Source organism: Eulemur rufifrons, chromosome 24 (assembly GCF_041146395.1).
Source record: "Eulemur rufifrons isolate Redbay chromosome 24, OSU_ERuf_1, whole genome shotgun sequence".
NCBI classification, from domain to species: domain Eukaryota; kingdom Metazoa; phylum Chordata; class Mammalia; order Primates; family Lemuridae; genus Eulemur; species Eulemur rufifrons.
The window spans coordinates 25,028,937-25,041,852 of NC_091006.1; the positions used below are offsets into that span (position 1 = coordinate 25,028,937).

Here is a 12,916-nt window from a genome sequence, read left to right on the forward strand (position 1 = left end):
TTGGGTGTGATATTTGATTTGCAAACATCATGGGCCAATGCACTTCAACATTTGATTTTCTTTAGCCTCTTTCTTCAATTCCCATCCCTCAAGTTCACTTAGCTTCCTCTGTTCCTCCTTCCTCCACCACACCCTAAGTCATCTCTGTTGCCACATGCCTATCTCTGACTCTGCATGTTTCCTTGTCCTTAACAATTGATTTCCCTCCTGGCCCTAAAGAAGTATAGCTGTTAGTTTCCAAGTTCAGGCCTTCTTTCTGTGTTGAGATTCCCTTTTTATCCATTTTCCCAGTAGGCCATGTTCTATTGACAGTACATTTTTCTTTTGCTTTTTTTGAATAAGGATTTAGAGGCTGCAGATTATTGATAACAAGCATATTCCCATTGCTTGACATAGTTGAAGGTATGTAGTGCATCTGGAAAATCTTTTCTATCACACAGACACTATTCTTTAGTTCTATCTAGCATATGTTCTATGGGGTAATAGAAAGAGATTGTATAAACACCTATGAAATAGTAACAGATACAACATAGGCAGATTACCTACACAGGTTACAAATCGCACAAAGACTACTGTTCTTAATAAAGTGGGAATATCAATAAAATTTAATATGGAACAACTAGGGACACACATAAATAATTTCACAGCTATAAATGCTATACGAAAGTGCAAGAGAGTAGTGGGATAAAGAGAGATTAGTATAATCTGGGGGAAAGGAGCTTCTTTAGAGAGAATGGTCTTTCTAAGGGGCTGAGAACTGAATAAAATTCAGAGTTAGTCACGTGAATGTGTAAAGGAAGAGTGTTCTAGCCAGAAGGGAAAGTAAGTGCAAGGCAGGGCTGTGGTTCCCAAGGCAGACCTATGTCTGATCTGCAGAAAGAAGGCCAGCATGTCTGAACAGGTGAGTTGGGGGGATTGTGAGGTCATAAGAGTACAGAGACAGCTATGGACATTTGGATTTTATTTTAATGGAAGAAAAGGGCCCGGGAAAGGCACGTAATCCATTCTGACTGGAGCATAAATGGAACAGAGGAATGTCTGAGGATTTATTTTTTTTTTATTGTTGTAAGAAATAGAGAATAAGGATGAACCAGTTATAGCAATGCCAACACAAATTTCCAATGTGAAAAATTAAATAGTATAAATAAAGATGATGCCATTCAATGTTTCTGCAACATGCTATGAATAATCCTATCAGAATAGGCTTTATGCAAGCCCAGAAATTTGACAATGGCTTTACAAATTATTGAAAAGCTTTTTACCATGCACATATTTTTAGTCTGAATTTCTTCTGTACTGTATTTTTAAAAAAGATTTTCACTTGTACTCCTCATTGGATACTCATCATTCACTTTAGAAATTGGATAGAAATAGGCCATGTCCAAAATTTTAGGTAAAATTATACTCTATTAGTTGACATCTTTAAGCCCAAAAGCATTAGATCAATTCTGCTTACTGTAGTTGCTAATTTTAAAAATGCCTTCATATGATTATGGTTATTTCATATGGTGTTAAGTATGCATTACAAAAGTTGCTTTATTTGATGGATGATGGAGGACCTCTATTATTTGTACAGTGAGACCGCTCAGGCCTCTCAAATAGAATTCTTACATTTCAACTTACTTTTAAATCCCTAATTTCAATTCTGGTCTACTGAGGACGGAACTAAAACCCAATCAGCTTAATATCAGGTGCTTTATGTTTATGGTTTCCAGTGATGAGGAGCTTTGATTTGCATTTTGGAATGTATGTGCGTGTAATAAAATGCTATGTTAGTGTCGAAATACTCATAGGATCAGTCTGTAAGTTTGAAAAAGATTGTGTAATAACAAGTGTGAAAGTTTTTTTCCTTAAAAAAGATTTTATTATATTTAATGGGTTTTCAAATTAAAAAATTCTGAAGTTGGAACAAGGGCTAATCCTTATGAGTGTCAAAGATGTGGAAATTGAAGAAAGTCCCATCAGTGATTTCATTTTGAGAATAATATTCCATGCCAGTTGCCATTTTATGCCCTGCATGAGTGACTCAGTGTGCACCTAAGGACCATTTTAATGTGTGGCATCTGGGTGGACACCTGGAAGCTGTGAAGCCTTGAACTAAGGAGCCATTAATGCTAAAAAAAAAAAAAAAAAAAAAAAAAAAAAATTAGCGTTAATGTTGATTATCCTCTTTAACTTGTTTCACCCACAACTGCTCAATCATTCTGCAACCAGATTACTGCCAGTTCCATATGTTTCTGTGTCACTTAGGCTTGACTAATTAAAATGTTCTGTTATAGGTGCCACATAAATTTTAAAACTCTGAGATGTCTCTTTAGCCAATTGAAAAGACTTTCAACGTTTTATGAGAATTAACGTATGAATTTCTTTTAATCTGCCAAATGCCAAACATATGACTTAAAATTTTATGTTCTATTTGATTTTGATTCAGAGAAATGAATCTATGCATCTCAACTGCGTTTTAAGCTTTGCCAAACTTGAAACTCTCTATAATCTTGACAGATTTTTAAAAATATTTTCCTTTAAATTTACTCTTGCTAATGAATATAAGAATATTTTTAGCCAGGGAACCTATGAAAAAAGAATTAATCTTCATCAGTAAGAAAAGAAATGCAAACTAAAACATCAATTAAGTGCCATTCCCTTCTTTCAAATTGTCAGTGGTATATAAAAGATAATAACCAGTGTTGGCATTCACAAACATTGCTAATGTGAGTGTAAATTGGCAAAATATTTAGAAGACAATTTGGCAACATATAACAAATGTCTGATATTTTCATGTTCTTTGATTTGATTCCCTTCAATAAGTATTATGAGGAAATAACCAGATATGTACAAATATTCATGATAAAAGATTTATCATAGTGTTACTTAAAACACCAAAATGTAGAAGTATAAATCATTACCAGTACAAAAACAATTCAGTAAATTGTTTCTCCCACATGATGGATAAATGCAGTGTTTAAAACTTTGTTTTTGAAGACTAATTAATACTATCATATTTTATATGATAATATGATAAGTAAGAACTATTTCACAAACAAACCAACCCACAAAATATGTATTTATGGAAATACTGAACTGAAGAACAACACATTAACATTTCTTATTTTTATTGCTATTTTTATTGATTCTAGTCTATTTACACTTTTCAATGATGACATTTTTATAATCAAGAAAAATTTATCAAAAACAAGCAAGTGATTATGAAGAAATTTGTTTTATCAAGGATTATTTTTGAATGGCTTTAAAATGTATCTCTTAGTGAATATTGCATATTTATATGATCCTATTTAAATTTTTATGTTTTTAAATCTTCAGCAAAATTTTAAACTTCTTGAGATTAAGCCTATGTCATTTACTTCATTTTTATTCTGCCTCATGTTTTTTGGAATGCTAGACACTTGAGCAGAAGTTCACAAATTTTGCCACACATCAGAATCAACTCTCTGGAGTTTTGTCAAAGTACATATGCCCAGATCCTGCTTCTAGAGATTCTCATTCAGTACATCTGTTGTGCCACTAGTGATTCTAATGTACACAAAATCTCAGAATCAGGAGTTCACTCATTTAATTTAATTGATAGTAAAAATCAAAGATGTTGTGCTGTTCCGTTACTTCATTAATGGCAAATATTTATAGATCATCCTTGGTTCAAATTAGTTGAAATAGGTTCATGTGAACATTGGTTCAAATTGTAGTTGAAATCATGGTGTAGAGATTAATTTAAAAAAAATAGTTGTTTCAGTCCCTTTTGGATATTGGCAGGGCATAAACACACAGATACACAATAAAAATAATTTTCCTTCATCTTGAGTAGAGAATCTAAGTCAGGACTATTTATATAAGCATTAAGTTTGGAAATTAAAAAAAAAAAATCAGGTCACATACTTGTTTAAGAACATATATATCATTTTCATTTTCTGTTATGGAGCAAAGCCACATATAACTATTTGAATTTTTTACACTTTATCCATTTCTTCCAGCATCACTAAAGGAACAATTTTCAATCAGTAATTTGATACCTCCTCATAAAACAGGACGGCAACAGGGATCAACACAATAACATAACATTGAAGAGCTCCCCAAACTCACACACACACACACACACACAGATAGACAAATAGTACTTACTATTTTTCACTTTTGATTATTATTCTAACTAGTTTATATTGGTAACAGTTGTCCACCTAGAGAGTCTGAATAGTCAGGCCTTGCCTTGGGAAAGCATGAAAGACGGTGCTTACTGGACATAAAGGTTTAAGTGGCTGAAGGAGATTAAAAAAGTGATTTTTCCTCCCCTTTGAACGTATGGAAATATATTCTTGTTAATTCTAGCGGTGGCCACATTTAGCCATGGAAATGAGCAAACTATTTTTAGTTAATGTGAGGAAATAAAACCAGAATGCTGGAATTGTAAAAGGCAATTAAAATCTCAAACCTTACTGCTAGTTGTACCTTAAATTCATTGCATATGCACTACCCATTCATTTTTAGAAGCGAACACTTTAATACCAAAAGAAATTTCTAACGTGATACTTGATGCTGAGTGGGTGCTTACAAACTCATTGATCAACCAAAAAAAATCTATTTGGAAACTTTTTAAAAAACATTTCCAGAGATATGTATTTCATAATGGTATCAAAAGTTTAAAATACTATTGTTTTCAAATTCTTCCTTTAATCTATTGAAAAAGCCTCCTGATTTGATTTAAACTCTGCTAACTCCGACTTTTTTGTTCCTGTGAAGTAGGAAAACATTTGCTAACCATTTTTATCAGAACGTTTTAGAATTTAAATATCAAAGAAACGTGGAATGTTCCTGGAGAGGATTGTTCTCAATTAACTAAATGGGAGTAAACCTGGCGGGTAAATAGGTTTTAGAACCATATTAATTCACACTAACACATTATGGTAGCTAAATTAGAACCTCTGGGTAAAAAAGAAAAAAAAAATTCAAGGCCCTGTTAAATTTGCAGTGTGTCAGGCAGCACAAAGTGCATATCAAATGCTCTGCGGTGAAATCTGGGAAAATTTAGTTAATCTCCTTTGATGAAATTCAGAATAAGGGTTTTGGTGAAAGACCAAGGGTTCCTTCAGCAGAGAAACATATTTCCGTGTAAGCTAATACTTCTTTATTAATTATTTTTTTTATGTTAGGTAGACAGTGAGGGACCTCCGGCTCTCCTAGGGACAAAGGTGTGTGACCCTAGCAATTGTGGGGGTGGGGGAACGGGGAAGAACACCCTGCCAGTCAGAACTCAGCATGCCAACTACAAATGAATGCAGAGGATTCTCAGGCCAAGTAGCGCAGGCACAATAAGGTCTAGAAGGTGACCTAGAGCAACCAAGGCTAATTATCATGTCATGAGCTTAAATCTGCATTGCGGTTTCCCCGCCATGGGCTTTCAGAGAGGCTCATGGGAGATCTGCATGCTCAGTTAAGACTTAGGTTATGTAATTCCCAAACTGTCCATCAAAGTGGTGCCAGGGTGAGGTTTGAACCACGAGGAGAGCCCAGTCTAGGCAGTATAAAACAGGACCCCAGAGCATAATCAGGGCCCTCCTGTTATGACAGGGGCCTGTTGGTATCTTAGTTTACTCAATAAACTTTGCCTTGTGTTTACCTTGCTTTCAGTGTGTCTGGTCATTCTTTGGCCAGAACACACCAAGAACCAAGAACAGACTGTGGACCTGACATCCAAAATTGAGGAAAACGTTCCAATATCTTGATAACACATAAGTTAGCTTTGTGTAGGTGATATCAGTCCTAAATACAAACATCTGCTTGAAGGTATCAAGCACTCGCAGGATGTGCAGGCAGTCCTCACTTTGCACAGTAGTGAGGGACCGTAAAATATGATCATGCAAGCTGAAATCATAGACAGTAATCCTAATAATTAATGGGAAAAATGATTATTTCATAACATTTACAACTTTGCAAAAATATTAAAAACTCTTATTTGCTTATAAATGTGTAGGGAAATAAGCAAAATATTAAAGTTAATATTTATTCAGTATAATTTAATTTAAAAATTAGAAACAGAAAATCAAGGAGTTTTGTTTCTTTGTAAAAAATGTTATTAACAATAGTTTAAGCAGTGCTCGCCTTCCTTTTGTCTTATACATTTTGATACAGAGTGAGCATTTTTTTTCTATGGTTGATAAGTTTTTATACTCTTTTCTAAGTTTGGATCAGTTTCTAAGCCTTTATCCTTTGCATTTTCAATGTTGTGAGCTATCTCCAAGGATTCCTATAATGTGGAGGTTTTTGCTGGTGTCACTTCTTATGCTGCTAATTTTCTCGTCAGTAAATTCCTCTGACTGTATACATAGAGTGTCCCTGTTAGCATTAGTGTCAACATTCCACAGTCAGCTATGTCACTGATAAACTACATTTGCCTACACTGTAAATCTCGCAAAGTTATTTGCACAGTGCTGCAAAGTTTTTGCCATGCTGCATGTGTTTTACTTCCTGCCATGATGCTTCGATATTTTCCATTGCATGACTCATGTCATATTTCTTTCCAAGTTCAGCTAAAGAAATGGCATGCTATTCAGTTATAGCATCAATAGTCTGTCTGAAATTCCATCTAAGATAATAGGCTTTAAAAGTTGAAATAACTCCTTGGTCCGGTGGCTGAATTAATGAAATTGTGTTTGGTGGTATAAAGCACATTTTCATATTTTTATTCACGTACCCAAGAGAATCACCTGAAGTATTATCCAGCCTTAGTAGCGCTTTAAAAGTTAAATTATTTTGCATCGAGTGTATCTCTGCCACTGGGAGATAAGTAGGCAATACAATTACATGTTCCATTGTCTATGCATAAGTAACAGATGTGCAGTGACCAAACACTGACAGACTTTGAAAGAAGTGACATGATTTGTCACTGATCATCATGTGCACCTGTTATTTATGTAGTGATTTGTGGATTGAACAGATAGCAGCAAACTCTGTTCTTTGCAATCACCCTCAGTTAATATACTCTGGTTACTGAAATTTGAACCATGTTTTGGGGGTGCTGGTGTTATTTAAGCCAGAGCAACTGAAATACAGTGCAAAATGAGAATGGCCTTTACTAAGTTCAACAAATTGGTCTCAGCCTTCTGTACTTATTTCTTCATGAAAATGTGCCCAGCTGCTCATTTTTTTTTCAGACGATAGCAGTAAGCTTTAAAAGGTAATAAATAATTTTAATTGGGTGTACTTTAAAGTATAAATTATGTTAACTTCTTTACACTAATAAGGAAGGTGGTAGCTGGAATCTGGCTTCCCTCTTTCTGTGTAGCTCAGGAAGGCAATAGGAAAGAAAGATTCCCATCTCCCCTTCTACTTAATCAGTCAAGCAGCCACTGACGACTGCATCGTTGGTGCTCTTGTATACAGAACAGAAAACCACACATTCTCACATCTAATTAGACACAGATCTTCACTGCTTACTCTACCCAGAGTGGATTCTTAAAGAAGAAAATATGCCCATGATTACAGGCATAGCATCCTTGAAAAATTATAGAGATTTTTGGGAGTAGATAATAGACCTAGGGAAAAGTCATCAGTCTGGAAAATTAACAAAAAGAAAAGTTTTTCTTAGGTTCTAGCAACTTGAAAAAAATTTTAATAGGTTTGTTGAGAAATAATTTGTACTATATAAAATTCCCCATTGTAAGTGTACAGTTCAATGAGTTTTAAAAACAGGGAACAGTTGATGTATTTGCATGTCATCCTTGTGCAGGGTCATGCTAATCTTCACCAAGTTGTTCCAATTTTCATTCCAATATGTGCTGCCAAGTCAAGCACACTTGGAATTTTAATTTTTGGCAAGAAAGTATCATCTGATATTTTTCAGGAACATAGGGAGAAGGATACTTAGTATTTATTTTTATGATGGGTATTGTGTGTGTATGTGTGTGTGTATTTAATATTTGCTTTGGAAGTATTTAAGGGAATATGTAGATGGATAAATGTCCACATTCAACTAAAATATGCTGAATCTTCATGTTAATTTTAGGATGTAGTTATTATCCCTATTTTATAAGTGAAAGGAGGAATTTCAGCAAGGTTAAGGAACTTGACTAAAGGACATGACTGGTATATTTTGGAGCTGGGATATGATCTTGCATCTTCTGATTCTCAGCACATTGGCATAGAGGGTTCTCTATCCCAAGAGATTCATAAACTGTAATAAGAATAGATAATATTTATTGAGGTTTAACATAAGCCAGGTGCTATTCTAAGCTCTTTACGTGCGGTATTTCATTTAGTCCATATAAGAACTCTATGAAGTAAATACTGTTATTTTCAGTAGTGCATAGGTGAAGAAATTGAGGTACAATAAAGTTGGGCATCCTGACCAAGGTCGTGAAAATGACAGGTGGCACAGTTGGGACCCGATTCCAGACTCCACCATTATATTTGCTTCACATTATCTCCTTTAGTAGCCACTGTCCACCAAGGGAAGTGACAAAGATTGGAATCCTGTTTAGAACTTTCCTTCTGGGATCGAAGTGGGCAATAGAAAGAATGGGAAGAAAAAAGTTTTCATAACTCTCTGGACAGATTTTTTTATGTATCTGGTAAATCACATTATAAGAATGAATGTGTTTCATGTAAATAAAGATGTTCCATGTAAATTCTAAACTTTTATGCATTTGGATTTGAGGCCTTAATTTACTAATATAGCCCGAAGTTTTAAAATTTGAAATTATTTTTCAGTGCACTAAAGGGAAACAGAAATTATAAGGACAAATGTGCCCAATATTGTGCTTTAGGATGGTTGTTTCCATTGATCTCTTTGCCTGAGATTGCTCTGCCTGAAGTACGACACGGCTCACACAATCAAGTCATTCTGTCTCTCTCCAAGAGTCATCTTCCTAGACCCTTCTATTAAAATAGTAATCCTCCCTTATTTTTCTGTTTCTGACTCTGTTTTATTTCCCTTCTTTGCTCTGATGACCATCCACCCTAAGTTGAGAATGATGCTTCTTACTCAAATTTGAGAGCCCAGTGCTTTTCCTTAACATCTTCTTTGCATCTGTATCTCCTTGGTTTCTCTCTGAGAATATTGGTTCTCGAGGCATGGAGAATAACAGAAAACCTCATCATTCCTCATTTTTTCCCTATCTAATATTGCACATCCAACAGAATCGGAGTAGCAGTGGTAATATTACCACTAATTGGTAGTATTTTAATCCCCTATTCTTTTAAATCCTCTTTTAAAATCTTTTAAATCTGCTTTTAATTCCTTATTTCTGTTTTTTAAAAATTGTTTTATGCCTTCATTGTCTAAGATTATAGCCTTTTCATGCCATACTCTCTCTCCTTTGGCCCTTGTTTAGTCTTAGTGCTACAGGTAACTCTGTATTTATGTACCTACAGTCCTATGTCACTGTCTCTCTAGTAATTTTGCTTGTCTGAAGATTGTTCTCTAGTAGGTTCCTTACTAGGGACTCCGGGGAACAATACTCCTGGAGTTCTTGCATGTTAATGAGAGTTTGCCTATGTCCTTTGAACTTGAAAATCTGTTCTTTGGAATAAAAAAATTTTGACTATCTTAATATGTTACTACATTTTCTTCTGGCATAAAGTGTTGCTGTTGAAAAGTCTGATGATAACCTAATTTTCTTTCCCTTATGAGTCATGTGCTCTTTATTTTCTAGGTGCCCAAAGGATATTTTCCTTCTCTCTTTTTCCATTTTTTTTTTAAGTCATACAATTTTACTGGAATATGTCTTAATGTTAGTTGTTATAGGTCTATATTCTCAGTGACATTGTGTGCAATTTCAATGTGAAATTTAAAATCTTTTATTTGTGGAAAATTCTCCAGGATTACTGGATTTAGTATTTGTTCTGTTTCCTTACTTTGGCTTTAATCTGCTATTACCCATATGCTCAAACTTTTCTGCCTGTCTTCAAAATTTTTTTACTTTCCCTTGAATCATTTCTTTCTTCATTGCTTTTTGATTTTTAAGGTTTTTATCTTTTCATCTTTCACTCATCTGTTGTGTTTATTCTGTGTTATTTCTAGTTTATTTTTCACTTTCGGAATACTTTTTTATCCTCTTGTTTCCAATTATATGCGGCGTTATGGCGCATCGTGTTTGAGCTTTTCTAACTTATGTTGTTCTTTAATGTCTTGCACCATTTTCTTAATGTTTCTTAGTTTTGAAATAGTAGGTTATAGTTTTGTTTTGTGTTGTGGGTAAAGTTTTTTGGTATGCTTTTATTGCCTACATGTATGTTATTCCACTTTTTCCCTCCTTTTTTCTGATAACTCCCTAAGGAATATGATCTTGATATGTTTACATTGCTCATGTTTCTGTGAAAAGTAATTGCCTAAGGTGGAGTTTAGGAAAGCTTAGGTAACCTACAGAGCTCCCTCCTCTGTTGTTTTTATGTTGTGTTTGAAAATATGATAATGTGCTTTCTGGGATTCAGTCTGGACTTCCCTCACCCCCCCCAATTCTCTTTGTTGTTTGATTCTCTCTCAGCAGTTTTTCTTCAACGTGCCGTTCCTGTCTTTGAAGGGAGCCCTGGTGGGTCCATCAGTTCTGAGAGTTAACAGATGTCCTTTGCTCCAGGTTGTTTAGTCCTTCTTGGGGGGGAGGAGCTGTACCCACAAACTCTTTGCAGTTTCAGCTGCTGTGCCCAATTGGTCCCTGCTTTCCAGTAAACAACATTGAGAATTTTAGCCTTTTCCTGCTCTCAGGCCCCAAAGACACTGCGCTGTTGCTTACTTTCTTCTGCTTAGGCCTGCGGATATGCAGGTATCATGCAGCTTCAAGTCTGCTGACCATTTGTCTCCAACCTATGTATTTGGTGGTTCAGGGGTATAGCTAGTCATTTACTTTTGTTTTAAATGCTGACTCTGGTTTTATTATCTAAATGCTTGCTCTGTTTTCATGAGGGGATTTTCAGAGACTAAAAACTACACTACACCACTGCCGTCTTTCCAGAATCCTCTTTTCTGTGTCATTTTTCAACATATGCCATTAATACTGATAGCCTTAGTAATGCTCTTTAATATTCAGTTGGTCCCATGATATATAGTAATACATATATATTATCACACTAATGTGAAAAATTACCAGTCACCTAACTACTAATGGTCTTTTATAGCTAGTGCTGTTCAGGGATCCCTGAGTTTATCTTGAAATAATTTGATATAAATTTTATTTCAGAGTAAGCAGCAAATTCTTTTCTTTTGCTAGTGATACAGTGATAAAGCTTTCAGAGTCATATTTTTCCCTGATGAAAGAATAATACCTTTTGCAACAATTTGGATGGAACTGGGGACCATTATCCTAAGTGAAGTATCAAAGGAATGGAAAAACAAACACCACGTGTCCTCACTATTAAATTGGAACTAACCAATAAGCACACATGTGCATAGAGTATAACTAAAGAAGTATAACTCAATTGAAATCATCGGGGGGAGGGATGGGCAAAAAGCTACCTAACAGGTACAATGTGACAGGAACACTTAGAACCCTGGCTCAAGCATTACAAAGTGGATACATGTAACCAAAAACATTTGTACCCCTGTAATACTTTGAAAAAAAAAAAAAAAGAATAATTTTACTGGGGGAAAAAAAATCCTCCACCTAGACTGAAAACTCAGATTTCCCTTGAAACAATCAAGTTCAAAGTGTTTTAAAGGCTGGTTTTTACCCAGATGCTGGAAATATAAAAAAAGAACACAAACAAAAACATTGCACTAACTTGGAGGCAATTCTTTTTCTTAGAGGTGGGATGTTTGTTGTAGGCTATAGGAGACATTTTATTTGTTGTAGGCTACATGACATTACTGGTAATCATTTCTAGACAAGGGAAAGCTTACACAGGTAACTCTTAGAGCTCTGTGAAATGATCCAAATTGGAAAGCAAGAAATGAAAATGAGTACTTGCTTAAAAGGCTGTGTATGCTCATAAAAATGAGCTGTTACAGTTGATCTTTCATCCCAATCCCTGCAGATGAAAAGCGATCTCCACATGATTTGCTAAAGCCCTCTTACCTCACCTTCCCAGAGCAAGGAATCGTGATTGAAAACAGGGTAGGTGTTTGTCAAGTTGCTATGGTGAGAAGAGAGAAAAAAAAAAAAAGAACACTAAATGTTTATGAAATTGAAATCTCTTTTCTATCAGCCATTTCCTGACAAACTACTTATATGTATTAAAAAAAAAATAAGTGAATTCATACTCCATTAAGAGAATGTCCCACCACGTCACAGCTAGGTTTTTATATACTGCACACAGATTTCTTATATAAATCTGGCTTTCTTATTTTGTAATAATAAGCAAATGCAGTTTGCTATTACAATAGCAATAAAAATATTCTTTACTACATTATAAATTTTACATTAATTTTGTTCACTCTGCTAAGTATCTTTATTTTTAGCATAATCATTATAACAAATGAAGAAATCCTTTGCATTCATCTTTCCTGAAAAAGAATTTAGATTCCTTTGAAGAAAACCAGACTTTATACCTTTTTAGATTTATTGTTTTAAAATTTATTTGTTTGCTTATTGCTCATTGAGATGCTGTGTGTCTGGATATGGATGGAAGACATAAGGAAAGGCTTGTTTTTTTTTTTGTTTGTTTGTTTAGTTTTGTTTTCTCCCAAATGCTATGCCAATAGTTGGGTGTTGGGGAGAAATTTTCATTATGTATTTGTTATTAAGTGTAAATTACTAAGAATTTTACATGACAGGAGATGTGGTGCTTCTGGACTTAGATTAATATTATTAATGAAAAATAAGCTCATGAAAATAATATCAAATATTTAAACTGATATGCAAATTATTAGAAAATATCATTTTAGGTGCACATCTTTGGGATATTCAAATTGAACATTTCTTAAGATTGAAAAGGTTTGGATGGGACCACATACTTTATAGAATTAACCAAGATTTTA

General features: G+C 34.5%; 1 non-coding gene across 1 annotated transcript; it reads right to left on the minus strand.

The window, feature by feature from the left end:
* Nucleotides 1-7,690: 7,690 nt before the first annotated feature.
* Nucleotides 7,691-7,800, minus strand: LOC138375165 (U6 spliceosomal RNA). Its single transcript, XR_011231426.1, has one exon. It is a non-coding gene; the product is annotated as a U6 spliceosomal RNA (small nuclear RNA).
* Between the last annotated feature and the right edge of the window lie 5,116 nt (nucleotides 7,801-12,916).